This window comes from Festucalex cinctus, chromosome 8 (assembly GCF_051991245.1).
Source record: "Festucalex cinctus isolate MCC-2025b chromosome 8, RoL_Fcin_1.0, whole genome shotgun sequence".
Lineage (NCBI taxonomy): Eukaryota > Metazoa > Chordata > Actinopteri > Syngnathiformes > Syngnathidae > Festucalex > Festucalex cinctus.
In genome coordinates, this window is record NC_135418.1 from 26,869,490 (window position 1) to 26,878,165 (window position 8,676).

General features: G+C 41.7%; 1 protein-coding gene and 1 long non-coding RNA gene across 2 annotated transcripts in view; one reads left to right on the plus strand and one right to left on the minus strand.

The window, feature by feature from the left end:
• tafa3a (TAFA chemokine like family member 3a) overlaps nt 1-2,423 on the minus strand; it is an 85,824-nt gene extending 83,401 nt beyond the window's left edge. Inside the window, exon 1 of the mRNA XM_077530810.1 lies at nt 1,812-2,423. The gene's annotated coding sequence lies outside the window, so the exon portion shown is untranslated. The remainder of the gene's footprint in view (nt 1-1,811) is intronic.
• The window catches only part of LOC144024492 (uncharacterized), a 72,075-nt gene extending 67,665 nt beyond the window's left edge, over nt 1-4,410 (plus strand). Inside the window, exon 4 of the long non-coding RNA XR_013284789.1 lies at nt 2,239-4,410. This is a non-coding gene — a long non-coding RNA (uncharacterized LOC144024492). The remainder of the gene's footprint in view (nt 1-2,238) is intronic.
• Nucleotides 4,411-8,676: the final 4,266 nt, after the last annotated feature.

Below are 8,676 nucleotides of genomic sequence, written 5' to 3' on the forward strand. Positions count from 1 at the left end.
CAGGTCCTGATTGTCGCTCACTAGCTGTCACTCCACTAATCCCAGGGTGGCCTTTGCGCCACCTGTCAGCAACGCCGGCCAATAACGCGGGCACAATAAAAAGCCTCCAGGACAACAGTGGGCCGCAGGCAGCTTCAACGGGCTGCTGATGGCCATCTATAAAACAATATAATGGCTCTCCTGTCAGCCAAGGGTGGGGCGGCGGATGGAAGGGGGGGTGGAGGGGGGGTTTCAGGAAGGAAAAGATCTACGCCTCCTCGGACTCTCCGAGGAGACTTCAATTAATCACCGCTGAATTGCATCAACCCTCAATAGGCGTGTAAGGTTATTACCATGCGCTCTCCGCAGGATGAAATGCGATGATAGGGCTAATTGAGGGGAGAGGTAGAGAGGACGGACAGCCGGGGCGGTGGGAGGGGGGGGAAAAAACAGCTGACCTCACAACAGTTGTCAAAATGGATGAAGGGCAGTTAGAGGAACAAGGTGAACATTGGGGTGGGAGACAGAAACGCGCAAATCACATTTGCGTCTCATCAAGACGACACGACAACACTTTGGTGGAGTCCACTCCTCAAAATCTAAACTGGTGGTCCCAAAGGTCAGCTGGTTCACCTGCCTGGAGACAAACGAGCCACAGCAGAAACATTTAAGGGAAAAAAAAAAAAAAAAAAAAGATCTTCGGGACAAATTTGACCCCAATTCCCCGCCCCTAATCAAAAGTCGGATGTCTCTCAAAGATTATCCTGAGAAATTACTCTTTGGTGTTGGGTGTGGTAACGAGGGATGTAACGATAACGACAATATTGTGATATGGCGACATTAAAACTGCCACAATATCTCGTCGTCGTAATGTCAGGTTATTAGAAGCAGCACAGCTGTTTAAAAAAAAAAAAGAAAAAAGTTGAGTTGATTTCCATTTGTGCAGTTCTAGCACCCTCTGGTGGCTATTTTATTTTTTTATTTTTAGTGTAGTTTAATTTTCATAAGGCATGTTTTCGCCCTTCTATGTTTAAGGTCACGATATGATGACAATTATAACGACATTGTGGAGAGGTTGGTGATACAAAAAAAAGGTTACAAAACTGTAAAAAAAAAAAAAAAAAAGCTCATACTAAAAGACAAAATGTGTGTACGTCAAACAAGTGACGTCATAACGAACTGTAACATATCATATTCCTCACCATGAATGGGGCTTCACTATGCCACTATGCGATGTGAGATGAAATGACGCTTTGCTTTCGTCCATTTCAAGGATCCCGGTCCGATCATTGGCATGCCGTATGGAACAGTTAGGCCTACCAAATCTGGAAATGAAGTAGCGGAAGTCTCCCCCCTCCTACAGTAACTGGGAGTCAACCCATGAAGCATCCCTAAGCATCAACCTCTTGCTTGGCTTTGTGATGAAAGATGCACAAATGGGATGTCATCTTGTGCATCATTCGTGACATGGTTGACACAAACAGCTGCAGTCTTTTGCAATAGAAACGATGAGAGACACCGAAGGGGAGGAGGGGGGTGGGGGGGGTGCTTTCACACTCCTGCCGCTTGATCTGAAGATCACGTCGCAACTTGTGCTTCTGCATCCACTCAACATGGATGTAGTACGAGCAAGACAGAAAGAGAGTTTCGTGCGTCCGAAATGACGTGAAGATGCTGTGCGAATGCTCGTTTCAATATTGGATTCGTGATTATCAGTGGACAACATATTGTAGACGAATTGAGGTTTATTTATGGGGCAGATCCCTCAAAAAAAAAAAAAAAAAACATGCACAAACTTGATACATTGCAATTTAGAGCGAGACGCATCCTACCTGTCGTCGTGCTGTCAATTAATCCCGAGATTTCATTTATTCTCCATTTTCAACCACAAAGCCCAGCCAGACATCATCATCTTCTTCTTCTTGTTCGAGCAAAAGCGATTTCCCCTCGGCTCCACAAAACATAACCTTCACATGAAGAGATACACGCAGTTTGTGTTGTTGTTGTTGTTGTTGTGTTGTCCAGACGCGCACAAACAATCCAAGCGGGTCCGCACAAGTGCGACGGAGACGAGAAGCGGCGAGTGGACTTGAAAGTCGATAAAAGTTGCGGCTCCTCAAGTTCTCATCTTCGGGTGCTTCCGAGCGTCTTGCGCACTCGCCGAGCCGTCACGCATGCTTTCTACCGTCTGTCATTTTTTTTTTTTCTCCACTCCCTCGAACAAATTATAACACACAAATCCTCCATTCTGTGCAGCAGCTGCGGTTGTATTTTCTTTTGAGCTGCGTCTTCCTCCGGTCGGAAGGATGATGTGGATTGGAGGCGTCCGAGGGCTTGTGGGTGAGAGACGCCGGAGTCATCGCTCTGTGCCGCGGAGGAGCAAGGGGACGTTGCGCCGGTGCTGTAGCGCCCCCCAGTGGCGATGTGCTGTACCGACGTCAGGGAGGGAGCCGAGTTCACATCACTCGGCTCGTCGTGATGGTGAGGAGGAGGAGGAGGAGGAGGAGGATGTGGCAACACCTTCACATTGTTTGGGTGAGTGAAACAGCACTTTCTATGAGACGAGAGACATTCTTTACACCTTTACTTACTTTTATTGTTTTAGTATTGCCTTTCTGATTCATTTATTGCACTGGAACTTATCATACAGTCGCATATCTAAAATAATGGAGCCTTTTTTTTCAGAAAACACTAAAAACTGAAACAAATATCCTATCATTATTAAATTAATAATATTTCATGATCTGGTCAACTGAGGATGTAGAACAGTGGTGTCCAAACTACGGCCCGGGGGCCATTTGCGGCCCGCCGTCCATTTTTTAGTGGCCCGCAACATATGCTAAAAATGGCATTTGACTCAGTTCAAATAAAATAAAAACAAAAATGTTTGGAGACGGACAAAGTAAGAAGGGAGGGTGTTGAAAAACAGGTGCTATTAAAGCTTATTTTAGTTAACTAAAACTAACGAAAAAACTAAAATTCAAAAAACAATTTCATGAATGAAATAAAATAAAAATGAAGATGCTTTTTTTAAAAAAGAAAACTAACTGAAACTTCATTTTATGTTTACAAAACTAACTACAATAAAACTAACTATAATTATAGCAAATGTCCTTCGTTTTAGTCTTTGGTAATTAATTTAATGCATGAGCCTTTGGGGATGATTTTAAATGTGATATTTAGTAATTTATTTTTATATAAACCGGAATAATTACCATGGTGTTTTTTAAATATTGAGCACAATACTACACATTAAAAAAACAGAAACACAAAAAACTAAAACTAATACTGAAAACTAACTCAACTAAAACTAAGCCTTTATTAAATAACTGAAAATATAAAAAAAACTGACAGAATCACCCTGAAAACTAATTAAAACCAACTAATTAAAAAAACAAAACTCAAAACAAAATAAAAACTAAAATGAAAAATTCCAAAACTATAATAACCCTGCTGCCATATTACAAATAAATTGGTTTATATACTGTATCATTTTTCTAAATATGCAAAAGCTCAAATAAATTATTTGTACAACTTTTAGGACTAAACACAATTTCTCTTCATAACATTATGTGGCCCTTGCCCTTGGCCCTTTTCTGGATCTGGCCCTCAAATGAAAAAGTTTGGACACCCCTGCTGTAGGCTCACATAACATAACTTTAATAACGTATTTCCGAGCTTCATAATTATTGTAACGTTTCATACTGCATTGAAACATACTTTAGTGTCTTCCATATCGCATCATCGAGGGGAGAACAAATCAATCTTCTCTCAATCTCTCAAGATAATCTTTCACAGACTTCTGATAATCAAACCGTTGTTGACTTTGATTGCAAAGGGAAGGAAAATGTTGAAAACGTTTTCGGTTATTACAACCCTGATAGCAATGACGTGGTTATCATTTATTTTCAAATTGAATATTGTATGGGGTGGGTAGACTGATGCACGACCACGCAAGCCTCCACAGCGGAAGCTACGTGGTCATCTCTCTCCTCCAGCATTAGCGCCAGGAACTCTTCCCTCCACTAATTTTGTTATCGGCGCAATTTTCTTTTCCATTTCTCACGCCGTCGCTGCTCTCTACATGCTCAGTGCACCAAACCCTCGGGGAACAATGAATCTTTGTGTCGCGTCCTCTCTGAACTTTGCTCAACTTTTTTATCACATTGTATTGCATCCGTCTCGTCTTACCTTACATCATTGCATTTGTTTTGCATTTTATGATGCAGCCATGCAGCATAACGTGTCGTAACATATCATAACAATGCGTCAGGCTGCATAATGAGTCGTAAAGGTTTTGCACTGTAATGTACATGACACCTCGTGATATATCATAACATTGTACAGTATTGTACCACCTTAAATGAAATCAGAACTTACTGTAACATCTCACAACAAACTGAAAGTGGAAGTCAACCTGAAACATTTCTTGACAATAATTTGTTCTATGTGACCTCACTAGTCTAAACATGACATTCTGATTAATTTTACATTTGTGGAATATGAGTTAGCCAGCAAAATCCAGCCGTTTTTATCCATCTCAGTGGGCGGCCATTTTGCCACTTGCTGTCGACTGAAGATGACATCAATGTTGCTCAGGGCTCAGGCAATGACCAATCACAGCTCACCTATCTTCTACAGCTGTGCTGTGATTGGTTGTTTTGCCTGAGAGCTGCGCAGCAATGATGTCATCTTCAGTCAACAATGTGGCAAAATGGCCGCCCCTTGTCATGGATAAAAATGGCTGGATTTTGCTGGTTAACTCGTATTCCACTAACACAATATCAACCAGAATATCATATTTAGACTAGCGGGGCTGCATAGAACGTATTATTGTCCAAGAAAAAAAAATGGGGATGACTACGCCCTTTAATAAACGTCATCATAATAGTACTGTAACGGAACATAACATGCTCTTCACCCAGCCTCATGTCACTTTAAGTTGCATTTTTTTGTATTTAACTCATTCACTCGCCGCCATTTTCACTGAAGCAATCCCCTTTGCTCTCGGCTGTTTTACTGGATTTTGACTGATTTTGCTTGGCTCACAGAATATTGGGTTCTATCTATAAAAACACGGAACCTACCAAAAGAAAGATTTGTCTCTTCTTTCAACTGAAAAAAAAAAGTTGATTTCTATCTGTTTCAGTTTTGCAGCAATTAGCATTAGAATATAGCTAAGTTTCATTATTATTCACAAATCTGTTTAAAACTGTGGGGAAAACAACTTGTTGCAACATGACCCTGGTTGATCTCTTATGCTCAGCTGCCACCTGCTGGCCATTTTTGTAATAACTACCATTGCTTCAAGCATTCTCTTCAGTTCAGAAGCTGCATCAAAGCCTTCTGTATGCTCTAGCATAAAAAAACAAACAAACAAAAAAAAACGTATAAATACGTTTTTGGGAGCATGGTAATATTTAAAATAGAACATATTTATACGTTTTTTGGGAGCAAGTGAGTTAAAATGCTTTATAAGTATTTACATTTATTGAACGTATTGTTCATCATAATGAATCGTAACGTATCCCCTTTGCGAGAAGGCTGAAACAAACCTCATCAGGCGAGCTATTGTAATGTTATATTTTAATGCATCGTGATGTATCGTAACGCATCACATCTTAATGAAATGTAATCGACCATAACGTATCGTGTACACAAGAATTTGGCGTGGGTCTGGACGGTGGATTTTACTATGCATCCATCCTTGAAAAACATTGTGAACCTGTTTTCCATGGAAGACAGCAGACATTATCGCCACCGACAGGACACAGTTGTTAAGTCCGCGCTATATTAGCTGTCACTCTCGTAGTAGAACAGATTATTAATCAATACCATACTTTCAAGTATGGATTTGCTTTTTTTTTTATTGGATGCTCACACCCTGTGGGAAGGTAATCATCCTGAATGGAAACACACGGGGACGAACACACAAATCCCGGGAGGGTGGATGGATAACAAAGAATGTCGGGGTCATTAGCATTGACCTGAGTGAGCCCGGATTTTTCCGGGCTGATATACGCCAACCAACGCTGGGGCCGCGGTTCTAAATCTACACGCCTCAATAATTGCCTATGAATAGGGAAGCTGCTCTTTTGATTCTATTTATGTCCGTCATTATATGATCCCCCAAAGACATCATATTTCCCTCCTTCCTCTCTGTCACGCGCTCACAGAGCGAAGAGATGACCTCATTAATCTTTGGCGCATTGTGCGGACCCATCTCGTCACCGGAGTTTGTGACACGGGCGCCGCTCATTAAATCATGTGACAGGATGAGGTCGGCCTTGAGGTGAGGAGTCTCAAGCTGTGCGGGCACAGATAACAGAGCCCCCCACCCCCGGCGCCCGCTTCTCTGTTTTGAGAGCTCCGAAAAACGGATGCGACAGCCGAGGTGAGTCACGAGGGAGCTGTGGTCACTTTGGGCGTCGGAATGGAAAAGGAGGGGCCTCGGTCGTAGAGCCCCATCTTATGTGAGCCGTTTGTTGTGTTGAAATAACATCTCCAAGTTGGACTTGAATCTCTCATTGACTATCAACAACTGTGTAAGAGAAAAACATCATCGTTCTGTCAACATCTTGTGACATTTTGGTGCCAAGGAGCTATGTTGAAGTGAGTTAAGGATCTTCATTCAGACAGACGGGGTTTTGCTGCCATCTTGTGGCATTTATAGGAAAGTATCATCCATTACTCACGTCACAGTGCCAAGTTGTCTTTTAAAGTGATATTATGTAAAATGTACCATACTGTCTATTTCCTCCGACATAACCAGTTGCTCTTCTATTTGTATCAACAACTGCGCAAGCAACAGGTCGCTTCCTTATTTCATGTCACATAAAAGGCCAATGCTCAGATGGTTTCGGAGCCATTTTTCAGCCATTTTATGAGAAGATTAGGGAGGAAATGTCATGCTTAAGAGACCCCACTTTAAATATATTCAAGCATTATTATTATTTTTTTCATTCATCTCATTACATTTATTTAATTTAAAAAATGTCATTTAAGTTTGTTTTATGAAATAATTGCTTAATTAATTTTAAATTCATTGGATACAATTACGTTTTATCAAGATGATATGTGATGATTTATTTTTAAATGAATTATTTCATGAATATTTGCTCATATTATGTATTTAGTTATACATTTATTTTTAATTACTTTATTTATATGACCTGACCAATACAAATGACATTACACAATCTGTACGTCTTAAAAACCAAACTTGGCCCACCCGTGATTTGCTCACTCAGCCTATTAAAAAAAGGCTGTCAACCCAAATATTGTTTTTACAATATTTTACTGGCCTAAGCATCAGCATTCTGATTAATATTGCGTGTATGGAATATGACTTAAGCAGCAAAATCCACCCATTTTTATCCATCTCAGCGGGCGGCCATTTTGCTGCTTATTGTCCACTTAAAATGACATCACAGTTGAGCTGACCTGTGATTGGTCGTACCTGAGCGCTATCATTTTCAGTCGTCCATAAATGATAAAATGGCCACCTCCTGACATGGATGAAAATGTTTGAATTTTGTTGCGTTATTCATATAACCCAAACACACTATTAATCAAAAATGCTGTGATTTGACAATTGTGGGCTCATACATCATATTGTAAAGAAAATTTTAAGGCATATTGGATCCTGTAAAAACTAGAGTTCCCTCAACTATGTCAATAAGTGTAGGTTGTATGTAAACGCTTACAATGAATGGCAGTTTTTATTCATTTTGCTGCGATATGATTGCCTCATACAGCAGTGAATGCGGCGTGGACGTCGATTGCGGCGATTCAGCTTAAAATAACAGCACTCTGCAGGGAGCTGTTCAAAGCCTCCCTGTGAACCCTCGCTTGCCTTCATTGTTGCCAAAGTGTGTCTGAAGACATGTGGGACGGCAGGCAGGCTACGGTGAGAGGGAAAATAGGAGGCATAATGGTCTCCGGATTGGAGCGAGCCATCAATAATGCAGAGGAAGCGGCGCTTAATGCCCCCCGTTAGTCCAACAGGTCCGCAGCCGCCGGGACAGTTATTCTTCCTCCGCCGCAGACGCTCGGCTAGAGGCCCGCTACATCGAGGCTTTATGGCTGCGCGCGCGCACCGCATCTTTTGACCGACCTCCGTCCCGCAAGAGCCATTAATGGGTTTTCATCAAGAGCTCGCCCGAAAAGGAGCAGCCATCTTGGCCGGCTCTCGAAAGAGGCCAGACGGCTGTAATCAAAGGCGAGTTCAAACAAAGGGAACCATGTTGGTTCAGGCAGTGGGTGAGTCAGGTGATGGACAGCAGTGCACTAATACTGTAAACTGCGAAAGCCATCATGAATTGTGACAGCTGAAATAGGAGAAGATGACACGTAACAAAGAAGCACAAGGTGACAAAAGATGGAGACAACAAACAGGCAGCCTGACAAGATGAAGCGCAAGATGGCCACAATGAAGGCCGTGCGCATTATCTCACTTTGTTGACAACGCCAAATACGAAAATGCGACAAAGCCGATGTTGACAAAGATGGCATAGGCAGTGACGAGGAAGATGAAGCGATGAAGAAGTTGGTAGAGTCGAAAACGAAGATAACAAACAGGAGAAGGCGATGACGTGACAACAATGGAGAAGATCGTGACAATGAAAAAAGAGAACGTTCACAAAGACGGCGATTCCGGCGATGACTATAAGACACCGTTAACGAAGAAGAATGAGA